This window comes from Bos grunniens, chromosome 9 (genome assembly GCF_055505025.1).
Source record: "Bos grunniens cultivar Pamir isolate PY7600 chromosome 9, Bosgru_T2T1.0, whole genome shotgun sequence".
Classification (NCBI taxonomy): domain Eukaryota; kingdom Metazoa; phylum Chordata; class Mammalia; order Artiodactyla; family Bovidae; genus Bos; species Bos grunniens.
Window position 1 is genome coordinate 29,509,227 of NC_141173.1, and position 22,564 is coordinate 29,531,790.

The window sequence follows — 22,564 nt, forward strand, 5'->3', positions numbered from 1 at the left end:
GGAAGCTCTCATTTCATATACTGCTACCCTAGCTTGAATGATTTTATCATAACCTTGCTAGCATGTGAAATGAGTGTGACCATATGGTAGTTTGAACATTCTTTGGCATTGACCTTCTTTGGGATTGGAATGAAAACTGACCTTTTCCAGTCCTGTGGCCACTGCTCAGTTTTCCAAATTTGCTGGCATATTGAGTGCAGCACTTTCACAGCATCATCTTTTAGGATTTTAAATAGCTCGGCTGGAATTCTATCACCTCCACTAGTTTTGTTCGTAGTGATGCTTCCTAAGGCCCACTTGACCTCACACTCCAGGATGTCTGGTTTTAGGTGAAAGACTGCACTATTGTGGTTATCTGGGTCATTAAGATCATTTTTATATAGTTCTTCTGTGTATTCTTGGCACCTCTTCTTAATCTCTTCTGCTGCTGTTAAGTGAGTACCATTTCTGTCCTTTATCATGTGCATCCTTGCATGAAATGTTCCCTTGATAGCTCCAATTTTCTTGAAGAGATCTCTAGTCTTTCCCATTCTCTTGTTTTCCTCTATTTCTTTGCATTGTTCACTTGAGAAGGCTTTCTATATCTCCTTATTATTCTCTGGAATTCTGCATTCAGTTGGGTATGTCTTTCCTTCTTCCTTGCCTTTTACTTCTCTTTTCTCAGCTATTTGTAAAGCCTCCTCAGACACTCACTTTGCCTTGGTGCATTTCTTTTTCTTTGGGAAAATACAATTATACTGCTCCACTTATTCAAAACCTTCAGTCAAGTCCAGGCAATTTATCATGAATGCACTTGTGAATATACTTCCTTTTGAACTTCCAGCCATATCTGCAACTTCCAGTATATTGATTTAATTATAGTTCCCTAAATACATCACACATTTTAAGCCTCCTTCTTCCTAGGACACATTCCTCTTTGCCTGGCAAACTAGTGTTTTTCTTCCAATATCTTGAAATACCATCACCTCCTCTGAGAAACTGTCCCTGGCTTTAGAATTTCTTATAGTTGTCTCTGAGCATCTTCTCCTTGAGTCACACTGTTGCAGTGGCATTAGGCACACTGTTTCACAATAATTTACTTACTTAACATCAATCCCGTGTTCTTCGATAGCAAAGACCTTGTTCTGTTCAACTTGGTCTCCTTGGTGCCTGGGATATTCTTTAGCATTAAGGAGCTGTTTATACTACAGCTTTATTAGTAATTAGAGGATAAAACTCCTAGGTAAAATTGTAAAATACATGTGGATTGGGCATTTTTAACCTCTTAATTAACCAGGGATGAGTAATAAAAAATTTTGCCACAAAACAAAAACTTAGTCTCCTGACTTCTGAGTTGGTCCTCTAAATTACGATGAGTCGTTAAGGGCAAATAAGCAGATACTTCTGAAATGATCCAATCCATCCAGTAACATAGCTAAAATAATCAGATTTCCTGTGCCCCTTTTATTAAAATCATAATAACATGAAATTTAAGAGAGATATGTGGTCAGGTAACCAAAATCACCAAAAGGTGGTCTAGAGCTGGTCTCAGGGAGATAATTTCCTATTTAGATCAGCAACTCTTAAAGCAGTTTCTGCAGAAATCTCGGTGCAAGTAAAGTAGGAAAGAGAGTAGAGTAGTATCGGTCGCTCAGTTGTATCCGACTCCCTGCGACCCCATGGACTGTAGACCACCAGGCTCCTCAGTCCATGGGGATTCTCCAGGCAAGAATACTGGAGTGGGTTGCCACTTCCTTCTCCAAAACAGAGTAGAAAAGAAATAAAATTAGAGCTAAGTAAAAAGGCAAGAAAAAGCTATCCTAATTTTAAAACCTCCTAAATAATACTTCACAAAACAGCATTTAGTCAACATCTGTTTCCTGCAAAGCACTAATAAAAAAAAAAGGAACATGAGCAAACACAAAAACGAGCCCACAAGTGCAGCAGCCAAATGCAGCATTATGAAGCCACTCAACCTCTTACCTCACCACTCCAGAAGCTAAAGATGTAATTCTCCATTTTCAAATATAACAATGCTTTTCCTACGTTTTAAAGTTCACACATATGTTTACACAAGATACTACTAAATTTTGGATATTAGCAGTAATGTGATTGCCTAAATGAACTCATGCAACACAAATTCTAATTAATGGAAATCTGGATTTTTAGTTTATCTGTGTTAAGCTGAGAGGGAATTCTTAGTCTGTTACAAGCCTGTGGGTTCTAAAGACCTCTAAGTCTGTGTATCCTCAAAACTGCAGAAACTGCACCCTTGGAAATGCCAGAATGTACTCATAACCATATGATAAATTCTGTTTATGAAAGTATTACTTGACAGTATATATTTAAAGCACATTCAGATACTACAACAAAATACATCATAAAGTAGAGTGCACAATGTATATTTAAGATGAATATGAAATGTCAAAGTCTGTACTTTTCTACAGAGCACTTTGAGTTATGCCTATAGATTTTGGGGAATTCTTTGGTGGAAAAGAGTAGGAAGCCTTACTCTTGGGGATTTCCTCCTAGATGCTGAGGAAAAGATTACTTTCATGTAAAAATATATATTATCGCCTTGGCTCTAGCCTACCACGACCACTAAACTCAAAAAGTGCTGCCCTACTTAGACATACCATTACTTTGTTTATTGCAACTTAACCTTTATAACTTTTTTTTTTTTTTAAGAAAAACTATTTCTCTCTCCAATAGTCCTGAATCTATCTGTGGGATAGTTCACAGAACCAATCTAAACTCCTATATATGTAAGACAGTCCTTCAACAAACATAATGGTCACAAGAAATGGAGATGTACTGGATGCCAGGAAATGTGCTGGGTATTTGACAATCATTAATCAAAAAATAAAACTACAGGCAAATCGTGCCATTTCTATGTTACAGAAATGAAGTAGAAGAAAAGGAGGAGAGGTGTGGAGGGGGAAGAGAGGAGGGTGGGAAAGGAAACAGGCTACAAAGCGGCTAGCGACTTTGCTGGAATAAAATGGCTAGTTAGGGGCTGAGCTGAGATCTGACTCCAAAGCTTGTGCTTGTTTTTCTTTCTTGACACATTATGTTATACTATACGTTCACGCCCACCTTCCCAGGTGTTCATTTCTCCTAAAGAAATATCTCCATTTTATGACTATTCCTTCTATCACTTCTGCAATAACAGAACATCCTGATCAATGTGTGTGCACGTGTATTTATTTGTAAGAGTAATCTCCCCAGAAAAATTTGACCACAGTAGAATAGAGTTAGATCACCACTCCTTGCTCTGCTAAAGCTGCTATTAATACAACTTAAAAACATGCTACCTGTGTTGGACAATCACTTGACATTATATCAAACTGGCCATAAACCAAAATTCTTTCATATTGTTTTAACAGATTCTTCTATTAACCATTTCTTCTCTATCTCCCCTATCTTTTTTACAGCAACTTAACCTTTATAACATCTTTTTTTTTTTTAATTTTGAAGCAAAAATATTTCTGTCTCCAATAGCCCTAAATCTACCTGTGGGATAGCTCACAGGGTCAGTCTAAACTCCTCTATATGTAAGACAGTCCTTCAAACAAACATAATGGTCACAAGTAATAGAAACATACTGGATGCCAGGAAATGTGCTAGGTATTTGACAATCATTCTTTTTAAAAATGTATACAACTCATATATTTACCTAGATACAAACAACCCATCAAACTAATTTTTTACTCATAGAGAACAGCACTGATTATATATATGACCCTCTAATAAGTGTTAGCCGCTCAGTCATGCCCGGCTCTTTGCAACCCCATAGACTGCAGCCCACCAGGCTCCTCTGTGCGTGAGATTTTCCAGGCAAGGATACTGGAGTTGGTTGCCCTTTCCTTCTCCAGGGGATCTTCCCAACCCAGGGCTTGAACCTGGGTCTCCTGCACTGCAGGCAGATTCTTTATCGACTGAGCTACAAGGGCAGCCACAATTAACTAAAAAGTTAAGTTCAAAGTTTTCATCCCAGCATTTTTAAGACTCTTCACTATATCCCCAATGTACCTCTCCACCCGTATCTTCTTCCGCCCTCCAAAGTCCACATAGCTCTGTCGTGTTCTTTTCCGTATTTGTGCCTTTGTTCATGCTGGTCTCTCAATCAGGAATGTTTTGCCCAATCACTGAAGTTCTATCACGCCTTCAAGGACCATCCCAATTACTCCATTGTCTGTAAAGTCTTCCTGAGTAATTTCAAAGTTTATCTGTTTCTTTTTCGAAACACCACAGCACTTTTTGGTTCTTTCATAGCACCTATTACAATCTGCTTCACAGGAAAGGTCTGTATATTATTTTCTCTTACTTCACCCCACCAAACAGATAGAAACGTAAGCTTCTTAAAAAAGATGGCATCTCATTCTGTTTTGCAATATATCATTAAACATAGTAGCTGAATCCAGGAGGGTGCTTTTTTTTAATATATAAATTTATATATTTTAATTGGAAGCTAATTTCTTTACAATATTGTATTGGTTTTGCCATACATCGACATGAATCTGCCACGGGTGTACACGTGTTCCCAATCCTGAACCCTCCTTCCACCTCCCTCCCTGTTCCATACCTCTGGGTCATCCCAGTGCACCAGCCCCAAGCACCCTGTATCATGCATCAAGCCTAGACGGGCGATTCGTTTCATATATGATATTATACATGTTTCACTGCCATTCTCCCAAATCATCCCACCCTCTCCCTCTCCCACAGAGTCCAAAAGACTGTTCTATACATCTGCGTCTCTTTTGCTGTCTCGCATACAGGGTTATTGTTACCATCTTTCTAAATTCTATATATATGCATTAGTATACTGTATTGGTGTTTTTCCTTCTGGCTTACTTCACTCTGTAGAATAGGCTCCAGTTTCATCCACCTCATTAGAACTGATTCAAATGTATTCTTTTTAATGGCTGAGTAATACTCCATTGTGTATATGTACCACAGCTTTCTTATCCATTCATTTGCTGATGGACATCTAAGTTTCTTCCATGTCCTGGCTATTATAAACAGTGCTGCGATGAACATTGGGGTACACGTGTCTCTTTCAATTCTGGTTTCCTCGGTGTGTATGCCCAGCAGTGGGATTGCTGGGTCATAAGGCAGTTCTATTTCCAGTTTTTTAAGGAACCTCCACACTGTTCTGCATAGTGGCTGTACTAGTTTGCATTCCCACCAACAGTGTAAGAGGGTTCCCTTTTCTCCACACCCTCTCCAGCATTTATTGCTTGTAGACTTTTAGATCGCAGCCATTCTGACTGGCGTGAAATGGTACCTCACTGTGGTTTCGATTTGCATTTCTCTGATAATGAGTGATGTTGAGCATCTTTTCATGTGTTTGGTAGCCATCTGTATGTCTCAGGAGGGTGCTTTTAAATAGATATTCATTTATTAGAGTTTAGTTAACTACTCATCTCAGAGATGCATGTACTGAGTTCCGAAATTCATTAAATAAAGAATATCTTAAGAATACTGAGATTATTAAAGAATAACTTAAATAAAGAATATCTATAACCATCCACAGAAAAGAACCTGAATATTGTTGGGGACATATAGCACTAAATTATGGAACCATAGACTCTATAGAATAATACAGATACTTTTTTCACTGTATTGATCTCATGATGGAGAACTGAAATCATATTATTCATACTGGTGTAATCATGTTGATAAAAACTGAAATCTCAAGAGCCTTCTTCAGGGTCACATGACTAATTAAAAGCTGAGTTGGCCTTCCAACAAAGCTTTTTAATTTCTAGCTGAGTTATTTTTCTCTACTATTATTATCTAAATCATGTATCAATACATTTTCATAAATGTCTGCTGCAAAAAAATTAATCTAAGGGAGAAAGATTCTCTTCTTTCTTATAGGATATGATTTATCTTCAAATTATTATTTGTATGGGAAGAATTAAAAATAAAACTCACTAATGATGATTAAAGAGGATTATATTACACAAAATTTCTTTGCACAAATCTTACTTACTTTGCAACTTAACTATGAAGACTATAGTCAAGAATTAGGATATTTAAAAATATCACTGTTCAGTCAAAATAAATGTCATAGAGCCTATACACTAATAATGTTCATGATCTTTACTCACAAGCCCATCCTACAGATTTAATCAGAGCCTGTTTATGCCTCTGTTTTGTTTTAGCCATCTTGTTACCAGTTTAGAGGATAGTAAACATTTTGCTAAACATCCATTTCCCCTTTGAGCCTTTCCTCCTGTAGTCACTGCATGTAATTTGTTGTTTCCAAGAATGAAGTTGAGACCCAGACCTGACAAATCAGAGTTCAAATGCCCTGAGCCACAGGGACTGGCTCAGAAGTGGTGTGGGACACACAGGAGGCAGACAGAAGCCTGCCTTCACAGGCTTATGACATTTTTCCAACTCAGCAAAGGCATAAAGAGTGGGTTCATGATGGAAGTTAGTCCATCTTAGGACTGGTGCCAATGCTACTAGGTAAAGACACTTTTTTCTCTTTGAATTTAAACTTGAGAAATTAGGCCTGAAGCTGTCGATAGCAACTTTTCCACCAAGCAGAGCCTGAGAATGAAGCCAAGTTGAAGAAGACTAGAGCCAAGAAGCAGACGGAAATTGGGTCCTTACAAAATAATCTGAGCTCTAGATCAAGGTGAGACTGAAAGCTGGGTGACATAAATCTGATAAAATTCTCCCATTCTCCTTAAGCCAACTTGAAATGGATTTGCTATTATGAACAACTATAACATTCCTAGCTAATGCACTCTGGTGTTTTGACTTTCTCAACCCACTTTCTCAACCAATAACCTAGACTGAAAAGGTCATACAGAATGATAGTGAAGAGTAAGAGTAAGAGCTATTACATACTTCAGATGAAGTAACGGCTTATAGTTTAAAAGTGAAGATGAAGACTGCTAATATGTAAAAAAGAATACAAGGAATTTCAAAAATGTGGAGTCCCTAAGTCAAGGACTTAAGCATCAGTTCAGTTCAGTTCAGTCGCTCAGTCGTGTCTGACTCTTTGCGACCCCATGAATCGCAGCACGCCAGGCCTTCCTGTCCATCACCAACTTCCGGAGTTCACTCAAACTCATGTCCATTGAGTCGGTGATGCCATCCAGCCATCTCATCCTCTGTCGTTCCCTTCTCCTCCTGCCCCCAATCCCTTCCAGCATCAGAGTCTTTTCCAATGAGTCAACTCTTCGCATCAGGTGGCCAAAGTACTGGAGTTTCAGCTTCAGCATCAGTCCTTCCAATGAACACCCAGAGCTGATCTCCTTTAGAATGGACTGGTTGGATCTCCTTGCAGTCCAAGTGATTCTCAAGAGTCTTCTCTAACACCACAGTTCAAAAGCATCAATTCTTTGGTGCTCAGCTTTCTTCACAGTCCAACTCTCACATCCATACATAACTACAGGAAAAACCATAGCCTTGACTAGACAGATCTTTGTTGGCAAAGTAATGTCTCTGCTTTTGAATATGCTATCTAGGTTGCATAGCATCCTGGAAAACCACTCAGTCCCAGGAAAACCAGAGTGGTGGCCATGCTATTTGGGAGTATAGAGATTCCTGCAATGATCTACATAAACCAGAAGACAGGTAAGTGGTCATTAAGTCACAAAGCACTCAAGGCAGGTGGTGCTGAGGCTTTGACATTGCTGGAGCTGTAGAGGAAAGTGTGGTAAGCACACAGAATTCTCAGGCTCTCCATTGATTTGTGTTAATTGCAAACATGGAATTCACTGAGAAATATCTTACTCTAAGCCAGCAGAGCACGGAGAGTAAACAGATGGATAAAAATCGGCCATCCCAATGAAGCCAAAAGACAACTGTAGGTGTGACTTTGTCTGGTTGCTCAGTCATATCCAACTCTCTGTGACCCTATGGACTGAAGCCCTCCAGGCTTCTCTGTCCATGGGATTTTCCAGACAAGAATACTGGGGCGGGTTGCTATTTACTTCTCCAGAGGATTTTCCCAACCCAGGGATCGAACCCACATCTCTTATGTCTCCTGCATTGGCAGAAGGATTCTTTACCACTGTGCCACCTAGGAAGCCCCAGGTGTGACTCTTCAGATTTGTGTTCAAAAAAAAAAAAAATATATATATATATATATATATAGAGAGAGAGAGAGAGATAGGATGCTATGACAAGAAAATTTCTGAATTTGAGATTTTAGGAAGAAAAAAATTCATATGATAAGTCCAGGGTGTAACTATAGAAGGGGTTGGGTAAACACAAGTTTATTGCTTGAGTTGTGAAGGTCAAAAGCTGAAAAGTTGTGGTGTTGGGTACAGACATAAAGTCACCCAGATTGGGGACAGGAAATGGGTGGGACAAGATGACTGTTCACTAGTTGCTGGAGTGTTCAGTGAAGAATCAGTTTGAAGTGGTAAATAGTTCACAGGAATGAGCAATGGTGGTTGACAGTATAGCCAATTGGCTCAAAGGAACAGGAATGAGTAAAAGAGGGTAGAGAAATAACAGTCTAGACGCGGGAAGGTGTATGGACGGCATGTGACCCACTTCCCTACCCTAGGATTCATGAACTATGGAGCAATCAGCCATCTCCAATAGGAAGGACTCAGGGGGAAGTGGGAGAGTCAAGATTCAGGGCTAGAGCAAAAAGAGAGGTTGAGAGTTTATTGTGATTGAACAGGTGTTCCAGAGGGCATGACAGAACGGTTTTGTAGGAAGAATAAAAAGCAGAGATTAGGTCAGGGAAAGGCAGCACAAAGCATAATAAAGTTTCAAGGTAGAAGGGAGAAATGAATAGACAAATGATAAGAACAGAGATTTGAAGCATTGGAAAATTATGTTTCGCAAGGCTAACAAAATTACATGTTTCAAAACTGGTAACACAGACTACAGGAACCAGAGAATTTAGGAAGAGCTAGCAGCTATGATGGGAAACGTGAAATTCCTTTTCTTCCTGGGGTGAGGTGCTGAGTGACAGATGTGGATCAAGGCAGGTAAGGGAGGCAATGGAAGGGCCTGCAGTCATGTGTAGGAATGCTGGCCAGGAAGGCATGTGGGAAGAAAGTCTGTGGGACTTCAGGGTGAAGGACAGTTACCACAAAGGTGGACTCCAAGCAGGTGCAGGGGCATAGGATGTTATTTCAAATCAGTTACAGAACAAATAAGTTTGAGGCAAGATTAGTGATTAAACGTAACAACAATAAAATTACATTACCTACTTCACTCCTTACTAAAACAACTTCCAAAGGATTAAAACTTTTTAAAAAAGACATCAGAGGTACTATTAAAAATGTAGATGAATATGTTTAAAGTGGGAAAGTCCTCCTTATAAACTATGAGAGAAGAAATTGATAGCTTTCACATCTATAAAATTTAAGTATTTTGCAAAGCAAAGCTCCCTATATAGTTAATTGCAAACAAAAGAAATTGATTTTAAAAACTGTTATTTAAAATGTAACGGACATACAAAGAGTTAATATCCTTATGAATTAAAAGTTATTGAAACAAACAAAAGAGAATTAAAATAAGTGAAGAACACAAAAAGCAATTCATACAAATAAATCCAAAATACCCAATAAACATACTGACTACCTAAAAATATTTAGCCACATTAGCAAAGAAATACAAATATGAACTATCTTTTCCTACTAAATTTCTAAATTAAAAAATTTTGAAACAGTACTAGTACTTTGGTAAAAATTTTCAGTATAAATGGCAACAGGCTTCCTGGAAAGATATTCTGCAAAATGTTTTAAAAACTGGTTAAAAAGTGACTATCCATTGATTTATCAACTCCATGTCTAGAAATTTATTACAAGAAATTAATAAGGTAGCTGTGTACAGTGTATAAAGATCACAAATACAGTTATCTACTATGGTATTATTTACAAAAACAAACTTGGAAACATTCTGCACATTTACCAATAGGGATTAGTTAAAAATTTAATAGATCAGTATGTAGCCATTAAAAAAGATGATTTATTACCTTGAAAAGATATAGTAAGATGATATATTAAGGGCATATATTACTTTTGTTTTTTAAGATATATATATAGGCAAAGAATTTTATAATTAAAGGTGGAAATACAGGTGGATGTTATTTTCCTCTTAATTTTGAAAGTTTCTGATTTTCACTGGAGTGTATATTATCTCAAAAACACAACTGCAAAGTTTTAAAGTTTAAAACTTAGTGGTATTTTAAGTGGCAAACATTAACGGCCTAGAAAATAACATGTGGAATAAACCATTATAAGATAACAATGGAGAGCTGATAAAAAGGATGAGAATGAAAGGAAAAAAAAATCGCTTGATTATACTTTCACATCTGTGATTCTTGGTGAAGAATTTACAGCAGTAAGAACAGACTGTCCTTGGGAAAACAGAATTCTACATTTTAACATTGCTAATATTTAACGCCACACATTTTAAAGATTTGTGTTTTTCTTTTTGTCTTATTTGTTTTGCTGCATAGGGTACAGCAAAATGAAAATGGGGCCGAACTGGGATATTCTGTTTCATACCTTTAAGAGCTGAAATTTTATCTAGCCAAAAACTGTCATGGGTCACTCCGCATAATCAGAAAAAAATGTTATTTTTTTAAATTATTCTTTCTATTCATTTTTATTCTGATAATAGTAATTTTAAGAAGAAAAAATAGGATAAAAACTGTATACCATTATTACATTAATAAAAAAAATCCTTACAAAGATACAAAGACTAGAAGACACTTAATACTAACGCAACTATGCTTGAATATTAGAACTGAAATTGTAAAGTCTTTAAGTGTTCTTAATAGTGTGATGGTTTTATGACAAAAATATCTGAAAGAAAAGAGTTAATAAAGTGAACCTTAAACAATCCTTTTGCAAGATAATTTGAAATGTCCTTATAACTTAAACTGCTGTCCTTAGGTACAATCATATTTCATTAATCCATATTTTAAGTGGATTACATTGAGACAAAACCCACAAAGTGAAGAACTTAACCAATTCAGTATTAAGACCAATAATAATTACTGACAGGTGATATGAAAAGTTTTCCAAAGTTTAGGCAAATTAAGATACTTTTTAAAAGAGTTGGTAAACATGAACATCTATGAGTTTAAAAAATGCTTTGTTTCCTCCCATTTTACAGTCACACCTGAAAAGTTTGTTTCCTTTCAAAGCATTCAAACCTAGAATCCAAACATGGACTCCTCAGAGTTGAAACAACTATGCTGGGTTTTACTTGAAGTTTAATATTCTTTGGCAAAAACCACAAACACCTCAGGGAGCTGACCCAGATCTACCATGTGAGGAAATTATCCTTCACTTTCCCTGAAAACATTCTTCTACCCTCCCTGAGGCAAACAGATAAAAACTATGACCTCCCCCCATGTTGTAGACTGGTTCCATTTTCACACTGTCAAACCCACGTGGCCGGAATGAATGGAAAACCTGAATGATCTTGTTTAGATCTCTACTTGGGTTGAAAGCAGAGGACTCTGACTATGTCAGGACACAGCAGATGCCCTGCCCAAGTTATCATATTGCTTATTGTGTAAGCATCTTTACAACTGATACTGAAGATGGGCACAGATCAAGTGGCCAGCAATCCAAAATGCAGTTATCAGCAAGGCTGGTTTCTTCTTGGGAACTCAGGAGAATCTGTTCCATGCCTCTTTCCCAGCTTTTGGTGGTGGCCGGTAAGTCTAGGAATCTCTTGAAGTCGCATAGCTCTTATTTCTGCTTCCAGTGTCACATGTTTGCCTCTGAGTCTCTGCCTCTGTGTCTATTCTTATCAGGATACCAGTCATACTGGGTTAAGGGCACATCCTACTCCTGTATGACATCATATTAGGCCATGACAACTGCAATGGCCCTATTTCTAAATAAGGTCTCATTCCAGGAAGTACATGAATTATCAGACCTTATCCAACCCAGGAAAACCACCAACTGTGTCCTCATTCTTCTCCTGCCATTTTTGTAAATAGTGCTGGCCCTCAACCTCAAGCCAGGGTGCTGAAAAGCACCCTTCATTTCCACCCCCCCTTAACTTCATGTCCCAGTTATCATCAAGCCTAATCACTTTCCACTCCTAATATTTCTAGACTATGATACTCTTGTGTATCCCTAAATTCTTCATCGCTAATTCATGATTCACTCTCTAGCATCTCTTGCTTGGGCTATAACAGTCTGTCCAATATTCCTCAAATCCAATCTTCTCCGAGCTGCAAGAGTATATATAGATAAATACATAGAGATTCATGGCATGGTAGAAAGATGCAGAGTTGCTTTTTGTGTTTTTCTAAGTTTTCACTCCTGTAAACAGTTCTGCTTCTTTATTGCAATGAACACAATTATAATAGACATCCTTCTTCAGGGACACAGAGACTGAGAGCAGAGTGGTTTCTGTGCTAGACCCTGGCCTTTGTAACATCTTCTGACTTGATAGATTCTTTGCAAACTTTCAGAATGCAACAAAATCCATTATATCTGTAGTCTGGATTTTTATTAGACTCTATTAGATTTGGGAAATATAGACAAGAGGGTCTTATTTCAGTGTTCTGAGATTTAATATTATATCTGGCTCCAGAAGCCCCATGATAGAAGTACTTATTCTCATTTTTTAATAAACAAAAAAATATATGAATGTAACTACATGAGTTAAAGGTTATCCTTAATTACACACACACACACACTATACATAGTGATTTCAAGAACAGTATTTTCTTCTGAGACATATTAACCCAGCCCATAAAAATTAGTCTAGAAGTAAATCACTTAAGAGTCATTTAATATAAGCATGTTTGGGAAGACTGCTTAACTCTTTCTTATCTTTCATGAATTTATTCCCAAAACTAACATACTGAACCTCAGTTTCTTCCTTTCTTTCACCCGACAAGTGAAAACTTACAGTTACCCATGCTGATTTCTGGGGTTCCCTGGTAGCTCAGATGGTAAAGAACCTGCCTGCAATGCAGAAGACCAGGGTTCAGTTCCTGAGTGGGGAAGATTCCCTGGAGAAGAGAATGACCACCCACTCCAGTATTCTTGCCTGAAGAATTCCATTGACAGAGGAGCCTGGCAAGCTACAGTTGATGGGGTCTCAAACAGTCAGACACGACTGAGCAACTAACACACACACATGCTGATTTCCACATTCCCAAAGGCCATTCATTCCTTTTCATCAGCACAGCAAAATTTAGGGCTTAGGTGGAAATAGTAACTCTAAGGAGGGAGAATCCAAGATGTAGAGGAAGGCATTTAGCTCCATTTACACTGTCTATAAAAGCTTCTGCTGCTGCTACCCAAACAAGTGTTCAAGCCATGTTTGCTCCAGACTACTATAACTACTACTCCATAATCTTCAAGGGTCTCTATTCTGCTGGCCCACTTTTCAGTCTGAGAAATCCTATTCTAACTAATTCAAGATTCTAGGTAAGATTATTTCCTTCTATTTAGAAACATATACAAATCTGAATTGTTTTATTCTTAAATAGACAGCTCTGAACTTTTTTTCCAATAAGCACCCAACTCTTGGACACATCATTTTTTAAGAATTGGAGTTATTAGAAAACATAAATCCACTCTGATTTAAAGTCACTTCAGTTGTGTCCAACTCTGTGTGACCCTATGGACTGTAGCCCATACGGCTCCTCTGTCCATGGGCTTCTTTAGGCAAGAACACTGGAGTGGACTGCCATGCCCTCCTCCAGGGGATCTTCCCAGGGATCAACCCATGTCGCTTAAGGTCTCCAGCATTGGCAGGCGGGTTCTTTACCACCAGTGTCACCTGGGAAGCCTGTATAAGTCCATACTGTGCTTTATACTTGGACAGATGCATAAAGCCGTTATTTGCCATTGAGCACAAGAATAAAAAAAATATATCCCACTTGAGTATGAAGTAGATTACCTATTTGATTTCTCAAAGTCAACTGTACTTCCAATAAAAAGATAAACAATAATAACAATCACTTTTGGTTTTCTGCCTATGTTCAAATGTTCTCTTTATGTAATATCACTGATAATGACTTATAAAAAGTATATCAAGGCTCTTTGCTCAGTCACTCAGTCGTGTCCAACTTTGTGAGACCCCATGGGCTATAGCCAGGGGGTATAACCAGGCTCTTCTGTCCATAGAATTTTCCAGACAAGAATACTGGAATGGGTTGCCATTTCCTACTCCAAGGGATCTTCCTGACCCAGGGATCAAACCTGCATCTCTTGCTTCTCCTACATTGGCAGGCAGATTCTTTATCACTGCACCACCTGGGAATAAAAATTACTGAAACCAACAAAATTCAAAAGAACATGCAGTTTTCCTTCTTTTTTAAAAATTTATTTATTTTTAATTGAAAGATAATTACTTTACATTATTGTGTATTACGGAGAAGGCAATGGCACCCCACTCCAATACTCTTGCCTGGAAAATCCCATGGATGGAGGAGCCTGGTAGGCTGCAGTCCATGGGGTCGCTAAGAGCTGGACATGACTGAGCGACTTCTTTCACTTTTCACTTTCATGCATTGGAGAAGGAAATGGCAACCCACTCCAGTATTCTTGCCTGGAGAATCCCAGGGATGGGGGAGCCTGGTGGGCTGCCGTCTATGGGGTCGCACAGAGTCGGACACAACTGAAGCGACTTAGCAGCAGCAATTGTGTATTAAAGTAATGAAAGATAAACGGGTATTTACCCATAAAAACTTTAAAAAGTGTAAGTCAATGAATAATACTGTGGGATGTCTGATCAAAGAAAGAAAAGCTAAGGGAGTGTATATTCGGTCATGCGAATAAAAAAGGCAAGAGGAGGAGGGGACAACAGAGGACGAGACGGTTGAATGGCATCACTGACTCAATGGAGACGAGTCTGAGCAAACTCCAGGAGACGGTGAAGGGCAGAGAAGGCTGGCATGCTTGCAGTCCATGGGGTCACATAAAGTTGGACACAACTGAGCAACTGAACAACAAAATAAAAAACCCTTGTGAACATTTAAAAACTGAAAAGAATAAAAAGAGCATGTACTAACCACAGGAATTTTAAAACGGGAAAACAGGAGCCCTGGATTTATCCCTAATACATGATTTTTGCATGTCAATCACTTAAACTTGGGCCTTAGATCTCTATACATATTAATAAAATGTTTAATTAGTATGTAAAAGAATTATGTGGCATCATAGTTATGGAAGCTTATTTTACTATATGATTTATAGGGTGCTTTTTTCTATTCAAAAAGGCATGATTTTTTTGGTAACTCAATTAAAAATCTTGTGTTGAAAGAAAGGAAAACCACTGACTTTACTATCAAGCAATTTAGGTTTGAGTTTCATCAACATCTTAAAATACAATTTTCAAATTGCTCAATTTCCCATCTTCACTGGAGACTGCAGGAAATTTAGTCTTAATTAAGCCTGATTTACCCTCATTTAGCATTAAAAGATACTGGGGGTGGGGAATGAATAGGCAGAGAACAGAGGACTTTTAGGGCAGTGAAAATACTCCTATGATATTACATGGATGGATGTCTGCATCTGCGTGCATGCTCAGTCGGCTTTGACTCTTGGCAACCCCATGGACTATAGCCCACAAGGCTATATATGTCATTATATATTTGTCCAAAGCCACAGAATGTACAACAAGAGTGAACTCTAAGGTAAACCAGGGAATTTCGGTGATTACGATGTGTCAGTGTAGGTTCATCCACTGTAACGAATGTACCACTGCCGTGTGTGATGTCCACAACGGAGGTGGTCATACATGTGTAGGCCCAGAGGTTATTTAGGAAATCTCTGTACCTTCCACTCAGTTTTTCTGTGAATATAAAACAGTTCCAATAAACCTCATCTTCAGAAATATGTTGTTTCTCAGAAATGTTACACCTTTTTTCAAATTTGCTTGCTGTATTTGAGCTCAAAATTTTTAAAGGAAGCAAAATGTTTCCTGTCCAACCTCCTGAATGGATAGACAAAATGTGGTGTGTTCATACAACAGAAAACTTCAGCAATAAAATGAGCGAAATGCTGATCCACATTACGACACAGATCTCAAAAACAGTATGTTAAGTGAAAAAAAGCCATAAACAAAAGATCACATATTTTATGATTCCATTGATATAAAATATTCAGAGAAGGCAAATCTATAGAGACTGAAGAAAGATTAGAAGTTGCCTGAACCTGAACAGAGGTTAATCATAAGTGGGCATGAGGAATCTTACTGGGGTGATGAAAATGTTCTAAAACTGAATTATGGTGATGGTTTTACAACTTGGTAAAATTTCTTTAAAAATCATTGAAGGGGTAAATTTCTAAAAAATCTAGACTTCCAGTTTAAAATCGGCTAAAGAAGAGAGAAAATTCTTTAACAAAATTGAAATCTGACATTGTTTAAAATATCCTATATAAGGTATTCCATTAGTCTTTGATATTTTGTTGAAGAAAGTTGTGGTAAAGATAAAACTAAGAAGCTGATTACTAAAAACTTTTTGAAAACTTTTTTTCAATACATACTTTACTTCAAAATTAAAACATTTGAGTTTCCAAAACACTGTTTTAGAAAATGAACTTCCTTATCATAGTGTCAATAGAGGGGTACTGATCAGCACCTGATAAGTAGGGGGAAAAAAAGGTTTGCAAAATGCCAATCTAACAAATCATGATCCAGAACCCATATCACTTACAGAACTTTCTGTGAGCTTTATGACCATCAGATCTCATTTTAGTAGTCCAAATTCTGACCTTTTTGAATATTAAATCACAGAACGAATTTTTTGTGTGTGTAGCAATGTCAATAAGAAGAAAGGCATCTTATGAAGAGATAAAGTGGACAGATGGATCTTGAATCTATGTGTACACAGAGAAATCCAATATTCGGCGCAGTTCTAATCCATACTTTTTCAGTATTCAAACCATTAGTATGAGCGTTTTAGTTTTTAGTTTTTCCAGTTGAATATTTAAGTGGTCATTAGCACTGAATCTCCATTTTAGAGTCCTGCACAGACTCGGACTAAAACTTACACCTGCAGGATTTTTTGTTTTGTTTTGGGTTTGTTCTTTTTCCCCAGTGTTTCCTATGTGCCCTACTTGTACCAAGCGCTCTTCCAAAGGAACCGTGTCCGTATGCGTTCCCTGGGATGAGTTCTACGAAGATGAAACTGACCGGTTCATCTGAGCCTCGCTCGGCAGGGACTTGCCAGTCTGGAGAGCAGGTAAATCAGGGTCATCTCTCCCAGAGGGAACTATCAGGACTTTCCCCAACGAGCTGCTGCACGTCAGCAATTACGACCCACGCGCTCGTCTCCCGAACCCCTGCGACCACACTGCACTCCTCTCTCTCCCTGGCTGCCGGCCGGTGTCCCAGACTACGTGAAAATCCAACAGTTGCTGGGAACCCACGACTTCACTCGATCTAATTATTCCCAGGTTTTACCAAAGAAAATGGATGGAGGCTGATGAGGTGAGGTGACTGGGCTAAAGACAGCTCGACGCGAGCCGAGCCGGCTAGAACACTCACTGCTGACCCCATGGCCGCGAGGGGCTGCCTGGGGCTGGAAACGCGCAGCCCAGGACAAACGACGTGGCACTGCTCGTGCGAGAGGCGAAGGCTTAGCAACTTACGAGACATCACCAATGTCCACCTTCAGGGCAGAATGGACAAAAAGAGGTGATCAGATCTCCCTGGTTACCCCTGTTGACCTGAGCGCCCCCTTCCACTCTGCAAGGACCTCTGCGTGTTACATGATGTGGTCACTCTGGCCAAAGAGGCATCTGCTTGAATTCCCCCCCATGCTCGCGCGGACTGGCCAGAAAATAGGAAAGTTGCTCTTACCGCATCTTCGCTCGCTCAGTCTCCCCTGCCTCCCCAAGTCCTTTTCCCTCCGTCTTCTCTCCAGCCACCCCCACTCCACCTCCCCTTCACCACGTACATACCAGCCGCGCACAGAGGTGTCCGCAGAGCCTGGGCCGGGTCCCAGCGCTCAGGCTCGCCTGGCCTCTCCGTGGCCGCGAGCTGCAACGCTGACTCTAGCTCGCTGCCGCCTCTACCGTCCACGAGGATGCGACCGCGTCTGAGCTGCTGCGCTGGGGCGCAGGCTGGAGGTGGCGGCGACTGCTGGGGCGGAGAGAGCGGCCGCCGGGACCCGCCCCCGAGCGTGGAGCGCGACTCCCTCCCCTTAAACCCCCGCCCGCGACGCACCGGCCCGGGGTCCGGCTCCCGGCGTAACCCGGCCGCCAACCGGCTTGCTGGCCGGCGAGACGGTGGGTCTTACCTTCCGGCGTCCCGGGCAGTGTTGTTGGTTTTTTTTTCCCTGCGTGCGCCTTAACAGACAATTAATCATCGATGGTCATCACAGAACCCTCCTCGCCTACCACTCTCAGTTCCCCTGGGTGAGTGTTAAGGTTCTATTTAGATTTTACTTGATGTGACTGAGGGAATTCGCTTTCCTCCCTTCTCCCTGTAGACCCTCCGAAGCATTTGTGGCCCGAAGTGACTGTCCTAAGGTTGCACTTGAATCGTGGCTGTTTGGATAAAGTGGCAATGTTCATGGTTTTCTTACCTGCACCCGAAATGTGGGTCTTCGTGTTTATTACCGCATCATTTTAGCAAATTGAGAAGTCATGTGCAATGTAGACAACTCTGGGGGAAAGAAAAGCAGAGATCAGTGTCTATCACGTTCCACTTTTAAGGTTCTCAAGAAAAATGAAGTCCTTCTAATAAGGTCTCATTATGAACTTTAGAAAGCGTAATAGATGAATGATGATACTGCTATTAAAATTAAGGTGCTTTTCCCTGCTTCTTTAAAAGGTGATTTCTCCTCACAGAAGTCCTGAGATCTCTGGTTCCCTGAAAGGCATTATTAGTGTCCAAAGTCGTCTTAACACCAACACATTCACTGATATTGTGAACCCGATCTTCCAACGCAAGCCCGTGATACCTACCACTTCACTACTGACTACTTCCAATATTTTCATAGGCAAAGGCTATGAGATAGAAAGGTGTTTTCGTTAATGTACCTGCCGATAGTGCTACCCTCAGACTCTTTTAAGTATTTAATATTCCTACCCCAACATTGAGATAATAATCGTCTCTGTTTTCAAATAAACTGAGGCTCAGCAAGGTTAAATAATTTGAATAAAATGAATAGCTAGGAAGACTCCAATTTTGAGCCTAAGCCTTTCTTCCTTTAAGGTTGATTGACATTCTTTCAATTATACCCTGTTACTAAAACTTACAATTTTTCTAAATGCCGACATTGGTACATTTTGTTTTCTAAAAACATGGTTATTTGTATGGTCATACAAATAGTAATTAAAGAGATTGAGAGTTATTCAGATCTTTAGTGTAATTTCAATTGTATAATAAAATATAATATTGTTATTTAAGGCAAATTTTTATTTTAGAGAGCCTATGATAGAGATGCTAAAATGTTTGAATTTATGAGTTACACTGCAATGGTTAGATTTTTTATGATTTTGCAACTGTACTCCTTATACTCACAAAATTTGTCTTGTAAAACCTGTTTTGGGGGGCAAGTTTGATCAAATCATTAGTCCTCGCTGACATGCCTTAAAGTTACATATTTGAAATCATCAGAACACTTGAATGTTTCCTCCATGAAAGCTGTATCTTCAGTAGCTGGAATAGTACCTGTACAAAACAGCTGCTTAATAAGCAGTTTTTATATAAATAAATAGAACCTCATTTTCTTCGATTAAAACAGAATAATGATGTAAGAAAACACTACTTGTAGATTGCTTTTGTCTTTTCATAGTAGATTGAAGATTTTTGATAGCTTCTCGTTTCTATTAGAAAAGTAAGGGAGATAATGGAGACAGATAAAGAGCCTGAAGGTTTCTAGTAGCTGCAGTTGGGAATAATGGAACCTGACTGTAAGTGAAAAAAAAAAAAAGACTTTTGAATTCAGGAATTCATGATAGCAGTAGTTCCATGCAATTGTGTGAATTTGTGTAAAATAGGTGACTGTAAATGCAGAGAGTTTAATTAATCCCCCTTTGGGGTTTTACCAGATGATTTGATGGAAAGGCAAGAAGAAAACGTAGATGCCATTTTTAAAAGAATGGTTAAAGCACAGAGCTATGAGGTTCACTTAGTAGTACATAGGAAGATAAAAAGGACATTGAAGGGGAGAGAAAAAGAGGCCAAAGAAGAACAAATCTCAATCAGAGAGAGAAAAAGAAGAAGTTGTAATCAGGAGGTGGGATAGACGTCTTGAATGTTTTAGTAGCAGAATAATGGCAGAGTTGTGGAAGAGCTATGACTCGGATTAGCTCTTCTCCACAGAATGAAGATCAAGCAGTTGGAGATTAAGTTACTGAAGAGGCTGTCCATATGGACGTTGAAGCCACCAACAGTGAAGCCATGGAGTAGAGAAGGAATGAGTCAGATACCAAAGGCTTCCGTGACTGTGGTGGAATGGTCAGGAACTGAGTGAATGACTGCAGAATTGAGACAGAAGGTACATATCCAGGGAACAAGAGTCTAAATGGACCAAGGGCTGGTGTAAGAGGTGGGACAGGCTTCCACAGCAGTACTGGGTATCTGTGGGGATGCCAGCGCTGCTTCTCATGGTCCCAGGGTGTGAGATAATGAGCGGTGTACATGCAAGGACGATCAGGGGAAACTCTTCTCAGAAGAAAGCTGATTTTTACCTAAAGCAAGAAAATGGAGAAAGCGTTGTGTTAATAGGTTATGAAGGTGGAGAGAATTTTCAGTAGTGAACAAGAATTCCACACACTAAGGGAGGCTGGGCTTAGGAGACAGGACCAGCTTCCTGGCACTATAATCTGTGCAGTGGGACAGGGATCTACTTCTAAGAAAGCCCTGCACTAGTGTGAATGTTCTGATGTCCTGCCTTGAGATTCGTAATGATTTTTAAACAAGTGACCCCACATTTGCATTTTACATTGGTCCCTGCAAATTACGTAGCCAGTCCTATTTGGAAGAAGTGGAGAAATGGGAGTGTGGGTGAAGCAAGTAGTGCCAGCCTTCCAGGGGGTAAAGTATAGGAGAGATTAAAAGCAGGAGGTTGTGTTTTGAGGGGAGACCCAGGATGGTGGGAGAAGGGGCGTGTGGCTACAAGGTTTCAATCACATCTAGGTTCCCTCTCTTTAGGGCAGGCTAGCTGAGACCTGGGCGGGAGCGGCAGATGGCAGTCTCATCAGCCTCCTCCAGGTCTATGTCGTGTATTAGTTTGCTAGAGTTTTTGCTAACGAATTACCACATTTTGTGACTTGAGCCAGCATAATTTTACTCTCTCACCATTCTGGAAACCAGAAGTTCAGAATCCAGTGGCTTTTGGTGGCTATAGGGAATCTTTGGCGTTCCCTGCTTTGTGACTGCATAACTCCAATCTTTGCCTCTGACTTCACAGATCCTCTGTGTTTCTTCCCTACTGTCTGTATTCTCCGCTCCTTACAAGGACAACTTTTTGGATCAAGCTCCACTGGGTTAATCCAGGATGAGCTCATCTGGAGCTCCTTACCTTAATAACATCTTCAAAGAGCTATTTTCCAAGTAAGGTTACATTCACAGATAACCGAGGTTAGGACTTTGGCATACCTTTCCGGAGACCAGCATTCAGTCCACTATAGTGAGCTTGGCCGGGGCCATGGGAATAGCCAGGATGGATGACGCAGGCAGCTGATAGCTTTTCAGGTCTGTTTGGCAAACCAGGAAATTTATAATACAGTGAAGCTTACCAGTGTTTCTAAAGCTTTCCAGCCGTGAAATTGAATACATACAAAATCCAGAGATTAGCCCTGCCCAGAGAGACTTTACATCCCTAGCCAGAGCTGTCTGTCCTTGGGGACAAATAGAGACAGAATGAGGAGTTGTGTACCTGGGAGTGTGCCAAGCCTGCTTACAGGGAACTGATGAAATGAGATTCCCCACTCTTCTTCACAGTCTCCATTCCAGAGGACATACGTGCTTCCCTGATACAAAAGGATAGCTTACCGGTTGACCACGTTTCATGCCTCCCCATAAATATGAGCTTCAGAAGGGCTGGAGGAGTGACCTGGTGCCTCTGTGGTGGAGACCTAGCAGGCCTGTCAAGCCATGCCTTGTAGAGGACAATCTTGACCCTCAGAGGAGAGAAAGAAAGGTTGAGACTGTGTTACTGTGCTAACTATGCTGTTATTTATTCTCCTCCTCTCGCTGGCAGGAGCAGTTGAGCAGCCAGAGCCAAATGGAACGTGCTTTGAAAAGCATCACACTCACTGGGCTTTTCTCCCTTCTGCTCATGACAGAAGAGAAACCATAAATTCCATCCAGTGTTCTCTAAGTGTTGACCATGAGAGGGTCCCAGGTTGTGGCCGTGGGGCAGCAGCATGAATGCAGTAAGGTTCGGATCCTGTTGGAGGAATATCCCGCCACCTGGGAAGCCCAGAGGAGCGTCCCACTTTGGGCGGCCTCTAAGGAAGTCACCCTGAGATCAAGCATGAGTGGTGCACCGACCGGTGGCAGAAGGGGGTTGAGCCTGAGCTGCTCGCTGGTGTCCTGATCCTGTCGTGTGACAGAAATGATCCCACAGCCCCACATCCACCAAGGGAGAGGCTGGGCAATGTAAAGAATGGGGCACAGTCGACTTTTAGGAGATCAGAGGCTGAGTCTG

At 40.0% G+C, this 22,564-nt stretch overlaps 1 protein-coding gene and 1 long non-coding RNA gene across 11 annotated transcripts in view; one reads left to right on the forward strand and one right to left on the reverse strand.

Moving 5' to 3' along the window:
- The window catches only part of PKIB (cAMP-dependent protein kinase inhibitor beta), a 122,293-nt gene extending 104,238 nt beyond the window's left edge, over positions 1–18,055 (reverse strand). For 5 of the 10 annotated variants that reach the window (XM_086317097.1, XM_086317096.1, XM_086317099.1 and 2 more), the window contains exon 1: positions 17,862–18,001. The gene's annotated coding sequence lies outside the window, so the exon portion shown is untranslated. Of the gene's footprint in view, positions 1–17,760; positions 17,792–17,861 lie in introns of those variants that run through there. The other 5 variants (XM_086317093.1, XM_086317105.1, XM_086317100.1 and 2 more) reach the window with 5 other exon arrangements.
- The window catches only part of LOC147365733 (uncharacterized), a 47,715-nt gene continuing 43,033 nt past the window's right edge, over positions 17,883–22,564 (forward strand). Inside the window, exon 1 of the long non-coding RNA XR_015132693.1 lies at positions 17,883–18,317. This is a non-coding gene — a long non-coding RNA (uncharacterized LOC147365733). The remainder of the gene's footprint in view (positions 18,318–22,564) is intronic.